The sequence below is a fragment of the Lepus europaeus genome, chromosome 17 (genome assembly GCF_033115175.1).
Source record: "Lepus europaeus isolate LE1 chromosome 17, mLepTim1.pri, whole genome shotgun sequence".
NCBI classification, from domain to species: domain Eukaryota; kingdom Metazoa; phylum Chordata; class Mammalia; order Lagomorpha; family Leporidae; genus Lepus; species Lepus europaeus.
The window spans coordinates 18,945,593-18,966,557 of NC_084843.1; the positions used below are offsets into that span (position 1 = coordinate 18,945,593).

At 41.2% G+C, this 20,965-nt stretch overlaps 1 protein-coding gene across 2 annotated transcripts in view; it reads right to left on the minus strand.

Moving 5' to 3' along the window:
• The window catches only part of SHOC2 (SHOC2 leucine rich repeat scaffold protein), a 91,592-nt gene that overhangs the window by 69,675 nt on the left and 952 nt on the right, over positions 1-20,965 (minus strand). The window lies entirely within an intron of this gene.

The following is a 20,965-nucleotide window of genomic DNA, read 5'->3' on the forward strand; positions in this document are numbered from 1 at the left end:
GGCTTTGGATCGGTGCAGCTCTAACCATTGTGGCCACTTGGGGAGTGAACCAGCAGACGAAGACTTCTCTGTCTACCTCTCCTTCTCTCTGTAACTCTGACTTTGAAATAAATAAATAAATCTTAAAAAAAAGAATTTCTGGCTGAATATGGCAGGGGAGGTGCCAATGTTGTGCCACAGTGGGTTAAGCTGCCACCTGTGTGATGCCTGCATCACATGTAAGATTCGAATCCTGGCTGCTCTACTTCTGAGCCAGCTCCCCGCAAATGCACCTACTACCTGGGGCCCTGCCACCCACAAGGGAGACCTGAATGGAGTTCCAACCTCCTGATTTCCCCTGTTTGTGGCCATTTGAGGAGTAAATCAGCAGATGGAAAATCTCTCTCTCTCCTCTGTAACTCTGCCTTTCAAATGAAGAAATATTTAAAAACAGAAGAGAAGGGAAGGAGAGAGAAGGAGAGGGGAAGAAAAGCAAAAGACAATGGCAGAGGAAAAGCTTATTGAAGACTCAAAACAAATGGAAGAGAAAAATTAGAAACAGAACACAAACTATATCTTCAACAAACTAGGAAACATCTCTAACCATACTGTACAAAAAGGATGTCAAATACAGCAAAAGAAGAATGCTAGAAGACCTCAAGGCAGAGATATGGCTCACAGCTTTAAATCTCAAAATCAAGGAGAAACCCAATAATCCCTTGTTTGGAATACCTGAAGTTTTTACAGATTTGATTTGTTATCCCTGAAACATGAGGGAAAACTGAACAAGAAGTCACCTTTTCCTAAGAAGAGAGGTGCAGGGACCGGTTCCATGGCGCAGTATGTTAATCCACCGCCTGCAGCGCCGGCATCCCATATAGGCACCAGTTCTAGTCCCGGTTGCCCCTCTTCCAATCCAGTTCTCTGCTGTGGCCTGGGAAAGCAGCATAAGATGACCCAAGTCCTTGGGTCCCTGCACCCACATGGGAGACAGGGAAGAAGCACCTGGCTCCTGGCTTCGGATCGGTGCAGCTCTGGCCATTGTGGCCATTTGAGGAATGAACCAGCAGATAAGAGACCTTTCTCTCTGTCTCTCCCTCTCACTGTCTGTAATTCCACCTCTTAAATAAATAAATAAAATCTTAAAAAAAAAAAAAAACCACAGGTACAGACTAACAGTCACAAATACTAGTAAAATGAGTATTTCAAGGACTTAAAAAGAAACTCCTTTGAGAATCTAAGCAAAAACACTGTTACCTAAAAATTAGGGGGAGAGGGTAATCAATGCTAAAAATCAGAGCAGAATCTATAGAATATAAGAATTTATGCCCAGTCTACCTGTAGCTCAACACAAGGACAACTGTTAAATACTATTAAATATGCAAAAAAAATCAGGGAATTGTTCCTACGAGCTGCTCAAAGAAAATACAAGATGATAAAGTCTAGCCATCTAAAAAATAAAACTATGGTAAAAGGACAAGCTTTGAATATTGAATCCATTTAATTATTGGTCATAACTATACAAAGAATGGAGAAACAACTATATACTAGTATGAAATAAGTGAGTTAGTATACAGCAGTCCCCCTTTATCCAAGGTTTTGCTTTCTGTGATAGTTTTACTTACCTGCAATAAACCACAGCCTAAAAATATTATGTAGAAAATTATATAAACAATTCATAAATTTTAAATTGTGTAGTGTTCTGAGCAGCGCAATGAAATCTCATGCAATTCCACTCCATTCCGCCTGGCAGGTGAATCATACATTTTCCAGAGAATCCTCACTGCATACGCCACCCACTAAGTAGTTATGTAGGTCATCAGATTGACAGCTGTGACACTGGTATACAGTTATAATTGTCCTATTCTGGCTATCATTAACTTCTTAATCTATAAGTTAAATTTTATCAGAGGTATATACGTATAGGGAAAAAAAAAAACATTGTTTATAGGCTCTGAAGTTTCATCCAAGGTTGAGGCACCCACTGGGGTCCTGGAACATGTCTTCTACACCTAAGAGACCTACCACATAGCACCCTGCTGGAGCTCAACTTCTAACTCCCCAATTGACTAGCATGCTACAGAAAGCTTCAGTGCTTTGGGTCTTTCTCTGTGGAAAGGCAATGATATTACCTATTTCTCAGGGTTGTACTGTGATTAATAATCAATAGCAAAATATTGTTAAAACAGATTCTAGCAAAGTGCTTTCTCTAAAGCACTATGTTAGCTAGGGGCCGGCATTGTGGCGCAGTGGCTTAATGCCCTGGCCTGAAGCACAGGCATCCCATATGGGTGCCGGTTAGAGACCTGGCTGCTCCACTTCCTGTCCAGCTCTCTGCTATGGCCTGGGAAGGCAGTACAAGATGGGCCAAGTCCTTGGGGCCCTGCACCCACGTGGGAGACCCGGAAGAAGCTCCAGGCTCCTGGCTTTGGATTGGCACAGCTCTGGCCATCGCGGCCATTTGGGGAGTGAACCATTGGATAGAAGACCTCTCTCTCTTTCTCTCTCTGTGTAACTCTGACTTTCAAATAAATAAATAATTATTTTTAAAAAAAATGCTAGCTATAATAGTCATGTGAGAAAAACTAGGCTGAAGAACACAGCAGGCTATTTATAAAAAATGTATACATATATGGATTAAATATATATCTATAAAATATCTATAAAAAGACACATAAAAATCAGGAAGAGAAAGTGGGCAAGAGATTTTAGAGTGAAATAGAGACTGACTTTACATTTCTGTGTCTTTTAAATTGTGGATCATAGGGGTCAGCATTTTTAGCGTAGTGGGTAAAACTGCCACCTACAAGGCAGCATCCTACATGGGCGTCAGTTCATGTCCTGGTTGCTCCACTTCCAATCCTGCTAATGCCCAAGAAAAAGCAGCAGAGGATGGCCCAAGTATATGGGCCCCAGCCACTAGTGTGGGAGACCTGGATGAAGCTCCCAGCTCCTGGCTTCAGCCCGGCCATATAGCTACCTGAGGAGTGAACCAGCAGATGAAGATCCCTTTCTTTCTCTCTAACTGGCTTTCAAGTAGATAAATAAATCTTTGAAAAAATAATAAAATAAATAAGTTGTGCATCACAACCAAATATTACCTAGACAAAAACTACTACTAAAAAATTACCTTCAAGACTTTCAAGGATTGCTAAACACAGTGCCACTTTCCTAATTAATTCTCTACTTCCTCAATGTACATTTATTCAATTCAAAGACATACAAATAAGACACTCTCAGACACAAATATATTTCCCCAAACTATCCATAAGAAAAAATGTTTAACCTATCACCATACAAAATACAAAAAATATATCTTAGGACACAGCACTGCAAAGATATATATAAAGGAATGTTTGTTGTAATGTGCATACAAATAGCAAACCATTGGAAATATGTACATCAACAGACTAAATTTTGAAACCACACTGTAGAATATCATATAAACATTAAAAATGATAGTACACACATATACTATGAAATTAGTTATAACTGCAATATCTGCATATATATGGCAAATAATAAACTTTATATTCTTCCCATACAGCAATATACACTTTACCATTTTTATTGTTGACTAAGATTTCTGGGAGGGTTCCTCAAAATTTAACAACTCCTATATGAGTTCAATTGACATTTAGAATTTTTCAATTTGCCATTTTCATTTACATTTTTTCAAAATTCCTTTTACTAAGATAAATAATGCTTCACTGAGCAAAAATCTTCACCCAAAGAAACTAATATTTCCATGAGCAAATTACTGAAAGCAGAATTGTTACGTTGACAAATATGCATTTTAACTTTTTATTGGTAATTCCAAACTGCCTCGTTCCAAATAGCCTCTATCACCTTATACTTTCCCAATCTTGTGAATTATTAATCATTTTCATTATCTGATACATGGAAAATTATAATCTAGATGACTATTAGTAAAAGTGAGAAAAGCTTTCTGTTCCTCAATAAATAACACTCAGAAAAATTGCAGCCCATACCTACATATATTTAATGCACATTTTAAGTTTCAAAATTTAATAATTGAGAACTTCACATAAAAATCCAGACATCTGCTTCTCATTTAAAAAAAAACAACAACAAAATATTGGTTATCAACAGGTCCATATTTCTTAAAGACAACAATCAACTGGCATTGAATAGTAGCTGTCCCCTCAAAGCCATCTACAATTCTATCATCTTACATACTGCTCCTATTAGGTTTGCTCATTTGTAATACCTGCCTGGTTTCCTTCAGAAACTGAAGTCTGGGACCCCATTTCTACTGGGAAATTTGGTTATATACTGGTTATTAGGATTCTTTGCATGAAAGACATTAACATCTGGTCTCATATATATATATATGTATGTGGGTGTGTGTGATATGTGTCACAAATATTTGCTCATTGTTGAAAGTTTTCATTTTAATCTCATCATTCACAAATACACGTAAAACTCTAAGAAATATACCCATCAAATATTAGCAGTCTTATCTTTTAATTAAGGGCGATTTTCACTTTTCTTTACATCTACAGGTATACCTTTTCATATAAATGAGTAAAAACTCCTATAATTTAAAAACAAAAAAAGTCTAACAATGATAATTTAGTTATGTTGACGTTTAAGCCAACAAAAGAGAGACAATTAAAACTATTTATGAATAAATTCTGAATACTTTATACAAGAGGTCAATATAATCAAATCTCATTCCAATTAGTCTATAATGGCCCAGAAAGAACTTACTAAATCCAGTACTTTAGGTTAGAATTACAACATACACCATTTTAAAAAGTGATATTCCAGGGGCCTGCGCCGTGCCTCACTTGGCTAATCCTCCACCTTGGGCGCCAGCATCCCATATGGGCGCCAGGTTCTAGTCCCGGCTGCTCCTCTTCCAGTCCAGCTCTCTGCTGTGGCCCGGGAAGGCAGTGGAGGATGATCCAGGTGCTTGGGCGCCTGGGAGGAAGCACCTGGCTCCTGGCTTCGGATCGGCGTAGCTCTGGCCTTAGCGGCCATTTCGGGGGTGAACCAACGGAAGGAAGACCCTTTCTCTCTCTCTCTCTCTCTCTCTCTCTCTCTAACTCTGTCAAAATAAATTTAAAAAAAAATTTTTTTTTAAAGTGATGATATTCCAGGCCAGTGCTGTAGTGTGGCATGTAAAGCAGCCATCAACATTTAATATGTAGCGTGTGCCATGTAATGTGCTAAGTACACAGTAATAATAATAAATGCACAATTCTTGCTGTAACTTTACAGAAAAATAGGTAAAACCCTAGTGTGTATGTTCAAGTACAACAAGAAGGCACATAAACCAGACTTAGAAGTTGGGAGTATCAGGCAAGCCTTGTTAAAAGAGACAACATACAAGCAGGAATACAGCTAAAAAGGTGACAGGGGATCAGGAATCCTGAAGTCATTCTGACTCCTTCTTGCCTTCAATTCTCAGCTATAATAATCACTAAATCCTATCAACTCTTCTCCAAAAACTTCTGACTCTAACACCCTTCAATTTTCATTGACACTATCCTGTTACCAAATATTCTTTCCTCTAACAGCTTTGTAACTGTTCTCATCATATCCACCCCCCACTAACCTGTTTTTGGGTCAATTACCGCACTGTAATTAGAGTGTCTTTCAAATATTCAAAACTAATCAGGTTACTATCCAATCTAGAACACCTGAGAGGAGACCTCAGGATAAAACCAAAATTCTTAGCAGTAATTACCAAGTCTTTGAAGATCTGGCTCCTGCTTACTTTGCCCCAACTCTAGTATTTCCCACCTTGCATTCCTGTCACGTAAAATTTCTTTAACATCCAATTAACAGAACTGGCTGTCTCATGTCCAGAACTTTGAATAAGCTATTTTCTTTTGCCAGAAACACATTTATATTTCTCCACTGAGCTAACTCCCACTTATTCTTCAGATCTCTTTATATACGTCTGGGAAGCCTTTCCTTATTATTCAAAAGGCTTTCTGCCTATTTCTCTCTTAAATCCTCCCACTTAAAACGCCCCCTTATCAGAACACTTATCATACTATACTTTACTTAGATGTCCGACTCCCTCACTTAAAGGTAACTCTTCTTTTTCACTTGTATTCAAGTACTTTTAACAGTATTTAGCACACATGGCAGTTGTATTTATTGAAAGAATATTTGTTAACTTCGCTTTATCTACCATATTAGACAACATGCTCCTTATTATATTCCACAAAGAGTCTTCAAAAGGTACATACTATTTAAAAAAAAAAAAAATTTCAAGAAAGTAACAAAATAAACTTATAGTTCCATTTTCCATGTATTTTTTGAAACCTCCTAGCATAATGTGCTTCACAATGTAGAAGATATTATGAACTTATGTAGCACAAAGTGCTTAATAAACATTTGTTGAATGAACATCAATGAACAAAGATAATGGGGCTGGCGCTGTGGCACAGGTTAATCCTCCAGCTGTAGCGCCAGCATCTCATATGGGCGACAGTTCTAGTCCTGGGTGCTCCTCTTCCAATCCAGCTATCTGCTATTGCCTGGGAAAGCAGTACAAGATGACCAAAGTGCTTGGGCCCCTGCACCCACATGGGAGGAGACCCGGAAGAAGCTCCTGGCTCCTGGCTTCAGAGAGGCCAAGCTCTGGCCATTTGGGGAATGAACCAGCAGATAGAACACCTTTCTCTCTGTCTTTCCCTCTCACTGTCTGTAACTCCATCTCTCAAATAAATTAATAAAACATTTTAAAATTTAATTAACTTTTTTAAAAATTTAATTTTTAAAATATTTTTTAAAAATATATGGAATTTCCCTATATTCTACTTATTAATTCTAGATCATTCAGATCTTCATGTGATATGAATACCTAAAAGTAGCAAGATTTCAATTATATTCTCCCTTGTTTACAAAGGCTCCATATTTTTAAAAATATCTTACAGAACAAGAACAAATAGCTCTCTCCCCTCCAAATCACCTAACGCTATATATTTTTATAGTTTGAGCCTAAAAAAGAATCTCCAAAACTGTAACACTAAAAAATTGGCCCACAGACCAAGAAAGCACTCAAAATTAATTTGCTAAAGTGAATATGATTAAGAGAAATGACCAAACACATCCTTAAGCAGCCCAGTAAACTTGAGGTAAGGAGAGTTTTCATAGAGGCTAACTAGCTAATGTCAATAATTGAAGACTTTTTCAGGATACCTGTATTATTTATGAGAAAACCAAAAGATTTTATATGTAAATTTAGATTCCAGGCAAACAAGAGTTTACAGCAAAGCACAGAAAACTCTTGTTTACCCAACCCACAATATAAATCTTAATTCGGATTATAGCTCTCTTGTACAACACTTCAACCCACTAAATGAATAAATTGCAAAATTTTCCAGCAAAACCTTAAAATAAAAGGTAGAGGTGGGGTACAGGAGATGTAAATATCTTAACTAAGATACAACAACAAATATCATCTTTTTTTTTTTTTTAACGTTATTTATTTGAAAGGCAGAGTTACAGTCTGGAAGGTGAGGGGTGGGGGGTAGAGAAGGTAGCTAGGTCTTCTACCCACTCCCCAAATAGCTACAACAGCCAGGGCTGGGTCAGGTGGAAGCCAGGAGCCTGGAACTTCATTCAGGTCTCCCATAAAAGTGGCAGGTGACCAAACACTTGGACTTTCTTCCACTGCTTCCCCAAGTACATCAGCACGGGGCTAGATCGGAAGCAGATCAGCTGGGACTCATATGGGCTGCCAGCACTGCAGGTGGCAGCTTAAGCTGCTGTACCACAATACCGATCCCACATCAGATATCTTGGTCATACATTATCTGAAAAGTTTTCATGCCATACAAAAACACTACCCCTCAAAAAAAAATTTCAGCTGCCCTTCTAGTCAAAGAATTCTAAACATCTCATTACAACCTAAGTTATCACCAAGATAAACAAGATATACTTTACTCTTGATTTCCCATGCAAACTGGTAATACATTAAAAATTATTTTTAAAAATTTTTTAAAGATTATTCAATTTGAAAGGCAGAGTTAGAGGAGAAGGAGTTATCTTCCATCTACAAGTTCACTCCCTAGATGGTTGCAACAATGGGGGCTGGGCCAGGTCAAAGCAAGGAGCTTCTTCCTGGTCTCCCACATGGTTGCAGGGGCCCAGGGACTTGGGGTATCTTCCACTGCTTTTCCCAGATCATTAGCAGGGAGCTGGATTGGAAGTGGAGCAGCCAGGACACGAACTGGCACACATATGGGAGGCTGGCATCGCAGGTGTCAGTCCCTAAAAAGTTTACTGTCAGGGCCGGTGCTGTGGCATAGTGAGTAAAGCTACCACCTACAGTGCCAGCATCCCATATGGGTACCAGTTTGAGACCCAGCTGCTCCACTTCCGATCCAGCTCTCTGCTTATGGCCTGGGAAATCAACAGAAGATGGCCCAAGTCCTTGGGCCTCTGCAACTGCATTGGAGACCCAGAGGAAGCTCCTGGCTCCTGCTTTGGATCCACAAGAATATGCCACACCCCCAAAATATACTTTTTTGGCTTCTGTATTCTTAATTGGTTTTTCTGGAAGATGGCAGACACAGTAGTAGCTCTAACAAGCTGTTCTTTTGCAGGGTAAATATCTATAAAAGAAATCTGTTAGTAACATATTACCTGATTTATCTGCATAACATGACAATCTTTATTTATCATACAATTTCTTCCCTCACCCTCTCATACCTTGTACTCTCCCCTTGCCCCAGAAACCCCAAGTCCCTATTCTTTTCTTTTTTTCTTTTTTCTTTTTTTTTTTTTTTGACAGGCAGAGTGGACAGTGAGAGAGAGAGAGACAGAGAGAAAGGTCTTCCTTTTTGCCGTTGGTTCACCCTCCAATGGCCGCCGCGGTAGCGCGCTGCGGCCGGCGCACCGCGCTGATCCGATGGCAGGAGCCAGGTGCTTCTCCTGGTCTCCCATGGGGTACAGGGCCAAGCACTTGGGCCATCCTCCACTGCACTCCCTGGCCATAGCAGAGAGCTGGCCTGGAAGAGGGGCAACAGTGCCCTGACCGGGACTAGAACCCGCTGTGCCGGCGCCGCAAGGCGGAGGATTAGCCTACTGAGCCGCGGCGCCGGCCCCTATTCTTTTCTATAGATCAGGATGCTATACAAGCATCAATCAACTGACTCTTCTTCAAGATTCATATTTTGTGGGATTCCCACACATATGTAATTAAAGTTTTCTCCTCTTTGTCTTATATAAGTTTTAATTTGTAGAGCAGTTACAGAACCTAGAATAATGAAGGGATGCCACTTTTCCCTCTTTTCTCAGTTACCTAATTATCAGCATAAAAGAGATAAAATGTAATAGCAATCTTAGGTTACACATACTTAGAAGGCTATAATATTCAACAAAGTATTTTCAACTAACAAATGATTTTCAGTACTTTTAAACTAAAAATCAAGTTAATTGGAATGCTTCATTTTTATATGTATAAACTCACTCCTTCACTAGCCCTATCAGATAATACAAATCTTTTCTATTACCCACTCTGCAAACTATCAGAAACTGTCAGAAAAACATGAACAGAAATGGATGCACTGGGGCAGACACGGGAGCACAGTGGTTTAAGGCATCACTTGGGACACCTGCATCCCGTATCAGAGTGCTGGTTACAGTCCCAGTTACCCCGATTCAGCTTCCTGCTAATTTACCTGGGAAGACTGCAAATGAGGACCCAAGCACTCACATTCTACCACCTATGTGGAAACCCAGATGGAATTTTGGGCTCCTGGCTTCAGCCTGGCTCAGGACTGGCTGTTATAGACGCTTAGGAAGTGATCAGCAGATCTAAGATTTCTCTCTCTCTCCTAACTCTCCCTCCCTCTGTCTCTCTGTCACTCTGCCTTTCAAAGAAGTAAATCTTTTTAAAAAAATTTTAGGGGCCAGCACTGTGGCACAGTGGGTTAAAACCCTGGCCTGAAGCACTGGCATCCCATATTGGCACCGGTCCTAGTCCCTTGTCCTGGCTGCTCCACTTCAAATCCAGCTCTCTGCTATGGCCTGGGATAGCAGAAGATGGCACAAGTCCTTGGGTCCCTGCACCCACGTGAGAGACCCAGAAGAAGCTCCTGGCTTCAGATTGGTGCAGCTCCAGCCATTGCAGCCGTCTGGGGAGTGAACCAGCAGATGGAAGACTTCTCTCTCTGTAACTCTTCCGAATAAACAAAATAAATCTTTAAAAAAAATTTTAAACATATACTACAAATATAAAAATTAGAGGCATGTGGTCTCAAGGTAGGAACCTTACATTCAACAATCAGTACTTATTAAGTTGCAATTATGACAAAACAGATGGTCTTTCTCACATTTACATAATTCAATTTTGAGATTTTTGAGAGGAAATCTCTATGTTCATCTTTTTAAGAAAAGATGTTCTTTTTTTGTTTTAACTAATTTTTTTGAAAGGCAAAGCAACAGAAAAAGAGAGAGTTAAGCCACCACTTGGAATGCCCATATCCTAGATCGGAGTGCCTGAGTTGGAGTCCCTGCTCTACTTCGGATTCCTGCTAATGTGCTAATCCTTAGGTGGCAGCAGTTGATGGGTCAAGTATCTGGGTGGCCACCACCCACATAGTAGACCAGGACTGAGTTCCCAGCTCATGGCTTCAGCCTGGGCCATTACCTAGCCATTGCTGGCATTTGGGCACTTCACCGGCAAACCAGCAACGAAAGCTAGCACTCTCCCACCCCGTCTTTAAAATTAAATAAGGATTTTCGCCGGCACCATGGCTTAACAGGCTAATCCTCCGCCTTGCAGCGCTGGCACACCAGGTTCTAGTCCCGGTTGGGGCGCTGGATTCTATCCCAGTTGCCCCTCTTCCAGGCCAGCTCTCTGCTGTGGCCCGGGAAGGCAGTGGAGGATGGCACAAGTGCACCCACATGGGAGACCAGGAGGAAGCACCTGGCTCCTGGTTTCGGATCGGCATAGCTCTGGCCATAGCGGCCATTTGGGGGGTGAACCAATGGAAGGAAGACCTTTTTCTCTGTCTCTCTCACAGGAAGAAAGGAAGAAAGGAAGAAAGGAAGGAAGGAAGGAAGGAAGGAAGGAAGGAAGGAAGGAAGGAAGGAAGGAAGGAAGGAAACTGAATAGGGAGCAGATACTTCACTCAACAGTGAAGATACCCATACTGCAGTGCCCGAGTCCGAGTCCTAGCTCGGCTTTCAATTCCAGCTTGCTGCTAATGTACACCCTGGGAGGTAGTAGGTGACAGTTTAGGTACCTGACTCCCTGCCACTCCTGTGGGAAGCCCAGAATGAGTTCCAGGCTTCTGGCTTCAGCCTTGTAGCAGCCCCAGCTGCTACAAGCATGAGGGCATTTGAACCAGCAGATAGGAGAAATCTGGGCATCTTTCTGGGGGGAAGGCGGGATGCACAAACAATTTGACTTCAAATCAAAAAATAAGATAGTCAAGGCCAGCGCCATGGCGCAGTAGGTTAATCCTCCATCTGTGACATCCCATATGGGTGCTGGTTCTAGTCCCAGCTGCTCCACTTCCAATCCAGCTCTCCGCTGTGGCTGGGAAAGCAGTAGAAGATGGCCCAAATCCTTGGGGCCCTGCACCCACGTGGGAGACCAGGAAGAAGAGCCTGGCTCCTGGCTTCGGAATGGCATAGCTTCAGCTGTTGCAGCCAATGAACCAATGGAAGGAAGACCTTTCTCACTGTCTCTCCCTCTCACTGTCTGTAACTCTACCTCTCAAATAAAATAAATAAATAAAATGATAGTCATAATCAGTAATAAGATGTGCTAATTAGGTTTCATTTTTATCACATGAGTTTACCACTAATGGAATGCCCATTTTCAAAGATTTCAAATAATACAAAACTGCATTGATTTTAAACTTAATTTCAACTTCCTGTGATGAGATAAAGAATCTTCAAAACCTAGACACAGAATCAGAATATTGTTATGCTGATCATCACAACAAATAAATATAGATGAAAGGTAAAAATATAGATGTTAGGTATAATGGAGTTTTGGTTGAAAAAAACAATTGTTTTATTATATTTTTGTATGCAAATAATTACTCACACATTAGGGTGTGAGAGAGCTAATTCCACAAGAGCTGTATGGCTGACTTTCAAAGCAAAGTTATTAGGTCCTTCTTTTTTTCATATCATCAAAATATTTAAACTAATCATTTGTTGATGTCCATTTGTGTGCAATTAGTGCAAGGTTCAACTTGATCCTTTTAAAAAATATTTTTCTAAGAATTTTACTTATTTAAGAGAGTTACTGAGAGAGGACAGAGAGAGAGATCTTCCATCCACTTGTTTACTCCCCAAATGGCCACAATGGCCAGTACTGAGCCAGGCAGATACCAGAAGCTTCTTCCAGGTCTCCTACTTGGGTGCAGAGACCCAAGGACTTTGGCCATCTTCCATTGCTTTCCCAGGCCACCAGCAGGGAGCTGGATCAGAAGCGGAGCAGCCAGGACACAAACCAGCACCCATATGGTATGCCAGCACTGCAGACGGCGGCTTAACCCTCTGTACCACAGCACAGGACCCAGTCCCTTTTTGAATTAACAAAATAAGATGGTACAAGGATGCTTTATCAAATCCCTTTAAAACCATATTTCCCTGAACAACAAATAAATCAGCTAGTGGATCTCATCCTTTATATCTAGCTTCTAACCAATTTTAGTATTAGGTTTTCATAGGCTGACACAACACCACAACGCTGAGTTGCACAAGACTCTGGGGAAAATGTTTAAATAAAAGCTATTTTCACTGAAATTTTTTTTTTTTTTTTTTGACAGGCAGAGTGGACAGTGAGAGAGAGAGACAGAGAGAAAGGTCTTCCTTTTTGCCGTTGGTTCACCCTCCAATGGCCGCCGCGGTAGCGCGCTGCGGCCGGCGCACCGCGCTGTTCCGATGGCAGGAGCCAGGTGCTTCTCCTGGTCTCCCATGGGGTGCAGGGCCCAAGCACTTGGGCCATCCTCCACTGCACTCCCTGGCCACAGCAGAGAGCTGGCCTGGAAGAGGGGCAACCGGGACAGGATCGGTGCCCCGACCGGGACTAGAACCCGGTGTGCCGGCGCCGCAAGGCGGAGGATTAGCCTGTTGAGCCACGGCGCCGGCCTATTTTCACTGAAATTTTTAAATGCTATACAGAAGTATTATAGAATTATGTTTATATCAAAGTTATCAAATTTTGCTTAAGCAAAAATTTTCAACTTCTACTTTGAAAATAGTGGCTTCATTTATAAAAAGTCATTTTCCTGGAGCCACAGAAAAATTCTTGCTTTTCAGGACTAATACACAATCTAAAATATTACCATCTATGGGGCCGGCGCTGTGGCGTAGCAGATAAAGCTACCGCCTAAAGTGCCAGCATCCCATATGGGTGCCAGTTCAGGTCCTTGCTGCTCCACTTCTGATCCAGCTCTCTGCTATGGCCTGGGAAAGCAGTAGAAGATGGCCCAGGTCCTTGGGCCCCTGCACCCATGTGGTAGACCTGAAAGAAGCTCCTGGCTCCTGGCTCCAGATCATCGGAGCTCCGGCCTTTGCAGCCAATTGGCGAGTGAACCAGCAGATGGAAGACCTCTCTCTCTCTCTGCCTTTCCTTCTCTCTGTTTAACTCTTTCAAATAAATAAATCTTTAAAAAACAAATAAATAAAATAAAATATTACCATCTGATGTCAAATATCCATTGACCAGCATTATATTTGTTCATTTTTAGGTTCTTAGAGCCTAACACAATGCCTGGCATTATCTCACATATCAATGAGGACTTCAATATGCTTTTTTATTGTCCCAAACACTCACGTTCTATGCGTACTACTATCTGCTATTATATAACAGGAGGTGGAGAACATTTAAAAAATACTGCAGCACTACCAGCCATTTAGCATGCTGAGCTCCCACAGTTGCTTAGTGGGTGTTCTGAAACTAGGCCATATTTCTAGTATTAAGAATTCCACATCACTACTTCCAAAGTACAGAAATAAAAGTCTTCAAGACTAAATCATAAAACTTCACTATTTTAAGCTGCCTAGTTTACAAGCATGCCATTTGCTTGTATGAGTTTGAACTGCAATTAACACATGGTAGATAAACCAATTTTTGTTGTAGCAACAAAATAATTAGCTCTTCTACCAATCTTTATAGAGTTCTAAACTTCAAAATATACAATATTTAGATAAAATGCAATTTATCTGAACCAGAACTAAAGCCCTCCAGTGAAATTCTGATTCTATATAAACTATTTCAGGTCACCCAATCTGTTGGACACCACATACTGCTAGGGAAGAAGTAACTGTAATCTCCAACTTAATTTTCCTGTCCAGGTAACCAGGAAATGCCAGGAGAATAAAGCTTTTACTCTGTTAAAAAAGTTACAGATGGACTTAAGCCATTTTATCATATCATTGCAAGAAGTTATGTATTCATTCAAAACTGATCAAGAAAAATTTCAGTGATTCAATTTCACTATTTCATAGTGAAGTAAACAAAGACACGGTAAATATAAAACCTATACAAATTACAAGGCAATAATACTATATTGCACTGATTCAGAATTTTCAGATAATTACATTTCAATTTATTTTATTCAATAAATACTGGTGCTTCTTTTGTTTCATCTCATTAAACCCATCTTTCCCATAACAAAGTCTTAACACATTAAGTTTTATATTGTATCATTTTGGATAGAAATCATTCTGGGAAGTACACTGTATTGTCATGTGTCATCTTAAACAAAATTTACTAACATTCATTTACCTCTTCTTCATGATCCCAGATTATCCTTATTCTATTTATAAAATAAATAGTATCCTGAAAAATTGTGTATGTTATTAAGTTGCTGTGATTTTTCTTTTTTTTTTTTAAAGATTTATTTATTTTACTTGAAAGTCAGAGTTACACAGAGAGAGGAGAGACAAAGAGGAAAGAGGTCTCCCATCCAATGGTTCACAACGCAATGGCCAGAACTGCACTGATCTGAAGCCAGGAGCCAGGAGCTTCTTCAGGGTCTCCCAAGAGGGCGCAGGGGCCCAAGGACCTGGGCCATTGTCTACCGCTATCCCAGCCCATAGCAGAGAGCTGGATGGGAAGTGGAGCAGCCGGGTCTTGAACTGGTGCCCGCAAGGGATGCCGGCACTTCAGGCCAGGGCGTTAACCGCTACCCCATAGCGCCGGCCTGGCTGTGATTTTTCTTTAATGTCTCATCTGCTCTTTAACTATCTTCCCTTGCTCTGGCCTCTGGGAGTAATTCCAGTCCTTTCAAACATCAGTTCAAACTGTCTTAAACTACATATTATAACAGAGTTATCAAGCCTGAATTAAGCTTGAGGGGCTCTAGGGGCAGAAAACATGTTTATGAACGTCATGACATCTGTCCATCATAGTGGCCCGTTCAGCTGGTTTTAGGGCTCTAGGTTACTAATTTAAAGCTAACTTTCGGCCGGCGCCACGGCTCAATAGGCTAATCCTCCGCCTTGCGGCCCTGGCATACCGGTTTCTAGTCCCGGTCAGGGCACCAGATTCTGTCCCGGTTGCCCCTCTTCCAGGCCAGCTCTCTGCTGTGGCCCGGGAGGGCAGTGGAGGATGGCCCAAGTGCTTGGGCCCTGCACCCCATGGGAAACCAGGAGAAGCACCTGGCTCCTGCCTTCGGATCAGCGCGGTGCGCCGGCCACAGCGTGCCGGCCGCAGCGGCCATTGGAGGGTGAACCAACGGCAAAAAGGAAGACCTTTCTCTCTCTCTCTCTCTCACTGTCCACTCTGCCTGTCAAAAAAATAAATAAATAAAACTAACTTTCTATTAGAAAACAACAAGTCTAGACACTGTATACTGGAGAAACAGGTAAGAAAAACTGTCATACTTAACACTCATCACACAGCTTACAGTCCTGTAAAAAAGATAGACATTAAATATATCACTGCAAAATGTTGTCATATCAAAGAGGAAGTACAGGTGCTAAAGAACTTTTAAGCAGGAGAACCTAATTAGAGATTAAAGAAGGTCTGCTAAAAGACACAATGCTTAAAAAAGGATTTTCTCCAGCTTTTTCTCAAATTTCAGATTGTCACAAGTGTTCCACAAAACTGGAAACTCAGAAAACCCAAATTTAACTAATTCCAGATTCTAAAAAACATTTTTGTCAGAACAAGCTATTTTTAGTTTACTTCAAAGATATTAGAAAAGTTAAAGTAAAAAAGACTCATCTTTGTCAGCTGTGAAATTTCTTAACTTTTAAACAGAAATTGAAGGCAAATAATAGTATTTAAACGTAAAAATTCTTCACAGTACTATAAACAGAAGTTATGCCAAAATAATTCATAAAAGTCAGGCTCACTTCACATAGCAACCAATTTTACCCTCTTTTAAGATCTTCTATAATGTTTTAGCTACAACCAATATGCTTATTCCTATGAAAAAATCCTTACCTTTACACAGTATGAACTACATTTTGCAATCAGCTGCAATCTTAAGACATTAGAATGAAATATACAAGTATGAAATCTAGTTAGTTTTATATCTTGATAATGGGAACTGCATACTTTCTCAAGAAGCTCATATGTTACCAACATCTCAAAAGCTTGATGGCCTTTTGTAATAAGACTATTCCTCTTATGTGTTTGAACTCTGGTAAATGAAAGGTGCTGTGCTTTTTTAAAAAGCTGGGAGCCAGGAAAAAACTCAAACAGCATCAGAATAAACATCAATTTAACTTACCATAACACACTTGCATATTTTGGAATATAAAACAGCTTCTCAGATTTATACAGGTTCCTTTCAACTTGCACTGATTATCAAGCACACTTCAGAATACTCTATAATATACCAAGTTCAAGCATACCACACATTATCTGTAATTCAGAATTATTTTTTGATTTTAAAAGTCAGCTTAAACAGAAATTTTTAAAAATACAAAATCTGGTGACATCACTGTGGCACAGTAGGTTAAACCATGGCCTGCAATACTGGCATCCAATATGAGTGTTGGTTCAAGTCCCAACTGCTCCACTTCTGATCCAGCTCCCTGTTAAGTTACTGGGAAAGCAGTGGAAGATGGCCCTAGTGCTAGGGACCCTGGTATTCATGTGGAAAACCTGAATGGAATTCCAGGCTCCTGACTTCTACCTAGCCTAGTGTCAGCCATTGTGGCCCTTTGGGGAGTGAAGAAAGGGAGAAAGAGTGTGAGTTTGAGAGTGTGTGTGTATGTCTCTCTTTCTAACTCTGCTTTTCAAATAAAGAAACCTCTAAATATATCCATGATATATATAAATGTAACTACTACATTAGCAAAATATTTTCCAAAAACGTCTATAAGGCACAACTTGAATGTAGTATAATAAGTAAATGAAACAAAATTAAGACTATGTGATTACAATAGGGCTTACTAGGATAGCAGATGATACACATTTTCTATTAAAGAGCTAGCCTTAAATTACATGTCTAATACATAAGGCATGAAATATAATGTAACAATAAGCAAAAATATCAACCAACATTTGCAGTACTCATTTCTCAAGCACATAAAAGTACTTAGTGCATCACTCTATTACTAAATTACAGCCAAGTTCTAGCCAATATCCTGTTAGTCACATTGGGAAATGTCTAAAAGTACTTAAACCAAAATTCCTTCTCTTGATATTTTATAAATAAATTCAGAATTCTTCCATCAAATCCAAGCTATATATTTTAGAATTCACCAAAGGATATGAGTTACCTTCTTCGCCTGGCTGCTTTTTTTCTTTTTTTAGATATTTATTTATTTATTTGAAAGTCAGAGTTACACACAGAGAGAAGGGGAAGGGGGAGAGGGAGAGGGAGAGGGAGAGAGAGGGAGAGGGAGAGAGAGAAAGAATCTTCCCTCCACTGGTTCATTCCCAAGATGGCAGCAAGGGTTGGAGCTGCACCCATCCGAAGCCAGGAGCTTCTTCCGGGTCTCCCACGTGGGAGAAGAGGTCCAAGGAATTGGGCCATCTTCTATTGCTTTCTCAGGCCATAGCAGAGAGTTGGATCAGAAGAGGAGCAGCTGGGACTTGAACCAGCGCCCATATGGGATGCCAGCACTGCAGGCAGCGTCTTTATCTGCTAGGCCAGGATGCCTGCCCCGCCCAGTTGCTTTTTTATTGTTTGCAGATTTTGTCTTGTTTGTTTTGAGAACACATTTTATGCTTTTTCATATATGAATGATATAGTGATACACTCAATTCTAAAGATAAATTCATTTAACTATTTCCCTCCAAAAATTTGCATCCTATTATCGATATAGTTTAGAGCAAATTTTTTAGTGAGAAACAGTTTTTTTTTTGTTTTTTTTGTTTTGTTTTGTTTTTACTAAGAAGCCAAGAACTTTATTGATGGAGCAGGTACTTTGTAACAAACTGGAGAGCCCACTTCATCTAGGAGGTCAGAGTGTCTGCACAAACTTTCGGGATTTTTCCACTTCAAAACAAGTTCTCCCTTTTACCACAGCCTTCGGATCTGCACTTGCCCAAACCATCCCTCCCCGTTTCGGAACAAGCAGTGAACACAGATACACCTTGACCAGCGCCGGCCAGCCACGCTTCTGCATTTCTTTGTAGACAAAGGCATAGATTACCAGATCCTGCAAAGGATTTGGGAAGCGACTTTGCCCTCCACCTTGAAAATAAAATACATTTCAGTGGCCACATGTCCTGAAATAGTTGAGTCCAGAGCTCCTAGCAAGATGGTCCATTGTCAATCCCTTCTTTTTAAAAATCCAAACATTGTTTATTTACACTGTTTAAAGAACACAAGACTTCCAGAAACTCTGAATTACACAAGAAATATTGATAATCCAGCTTATTTTTAAAACAAGTAACTGCAATCTAACCACCTGTATAACAAAGAATTCCAATTTCATCCACCCTTCCCCTTGCCCCCAACAACACCTATGGGTAAGCCAAGGCCAAAAACACACTGACAGCTATTCAGAAGCCATCTTTGGGAGAAATCCACACAGAATTTTAGTTTATATGTGTCTACTAGGGGGCAAAAAAATCATTCGGACCTGTTCCAAGTCACAAGAGAAATGGTAATATTTTAAAAGTGCAATTCCAGAACAGGTAACCGAAGAATTTATAATTTTGGTATTACTACTCAAACATGAAATGTTTCAAATTTCTAAGCGGCTTATAGTTCACAAGGAGATGTATGTTCCTCACTTGCTACAATCACTAAAAAAAACAGCTATAGTCAACTTTCTGATAGTTTAAAACCAAAGAAACCACCAAAACAATCTAGCTAAAAACTGTTCAAGCATCTCTTAAAGTAACTTGTAAACCAAAACAATTTTTAACAAAAAGAAAATAATTTGGAACTTGGAAATTATACTAACAATCAGAGAACAGAAAACACGCCAATTTAAGTCTAGCTGTTTCTTTTAAGATGGAGTAAGCACCAGGGAAAACACAGTACCTTTAGAGACATTACATGTCTCTCGTAAGCAGTTGTATATGTGAGCTTTCTATTTAAGCCATTTGAAAGTTAGAAAGCTTAGACAATGCCTTCACTTTTGTTTGTAGTCTATCTTTGAAATATTTTGTAAAAATTGTCAAAAATTTTTTACAATGTACTTTATGTCTAAATAAGTAACAATTTACCATATTCAAATAGTCAAATATCCAAATGAAGAGAATGCTCATTTTCATTTTTCTAAAAAATTCCTATCACTGTCACATAAAAAGTCAACTGTTAAACTCATTATAAATGAAAGTTCACTGTATGTTACAAATGATAAACAATTGCTAAATCTCTTCAAATACTTAGTAACAAACAGTTATAACGGCCCTAGCAAGGAGGGGTGAGGCAGGGACTAACACACTATGAAACTGAGGTCCTTAAAACTATTTTCCTAGTGCTGATGCTACATTTAGGGACACAATACTCCGTTACACAGGTGCACCCTCAGATTCTGAAAAACCCAACAGTAAGTTTTGATACAGTATCCCCTGAGTAGATACCGGGCCTCGTGCCATCTAGGAAGAGTGCATACAGCACTACACAGGTGTAAGACTAGAGAGCGTCGGGAGTGACCAAGCTGGAGGCAAGTACTGTCCACAGTCCACATCTGCAACCTAATTTTTGCTTGAGCATCCCTAGAGACTTCGAAAATATTTCTTTGGGTAGGTTGCAAAACGGCGCTTCCTCTTTTATCCTCAGCACCCTCATTATGATACAAAGCAACAGACACACCAGAAAACAAAATCTCCAACTGTAAGGGCTGAAACACACACAAAGCATCTTCCTTCCAACCCTCGGGCCGGGATTCATTCCACCTGTTTGTAAAGCCACACTTCCACAACAACAAAACCCTCTGCGAGCGGGCGAGAGAGAGAGAGAGAGAGAGAGAGAGAGACAGAGAGACAGAGAGACAGAGAGAGACACGGGGGGGGGGCAGACAAATTAATGCTCTAGAGTCATTATTCTTCCATCTAGGCCTGGAGGGAGGGGGGAGGGCACAAAACAATGGATAGTGAGGGGCTGGGGGGGCGGGAGTCGCGCTGCCCCGAAGCCCCCGGCGTCAAAGTCGGGGCGGGGGAGTTGCAAGACTTTTCCTCTGACCCCAACAGCTCGGGCGGACCAGGTGCCATCAGGTAGCTCCACAAGGCGGTACCGAGCGGCTACGACTCGCCGCACCGGGCCACACACCCAAAGCCGCTTCACCACACGCCTCGCGGAAGGGTCTCCGGGGACGGGAAGGGGCCCGGGGGAGCGCGCGGGCAGGAGACCCCACCCCGCGCCGCCGCCGCCGCCGCCGCCGCGCGCCGGCCCCTGGCCCGGGATCTCCACGGCCGCCGAGCCCCGGCAGCCCGGAGCCGGGGCGCCGAGCAGCCGAGCGCCGAGGGAGCGTCCGCCCGCGCCCCCGGCCCGCGCCCTCGCCCCGGCGCTGTCCCGGCGGCCGCCGCCGGCGCAGGCCGGGCCCCGGCCGCTGTCAGAGCCCGCCGCCTCGCTCTGGGCGCCCGGCTACCGGCTCCGCGGGCCCAGCACCC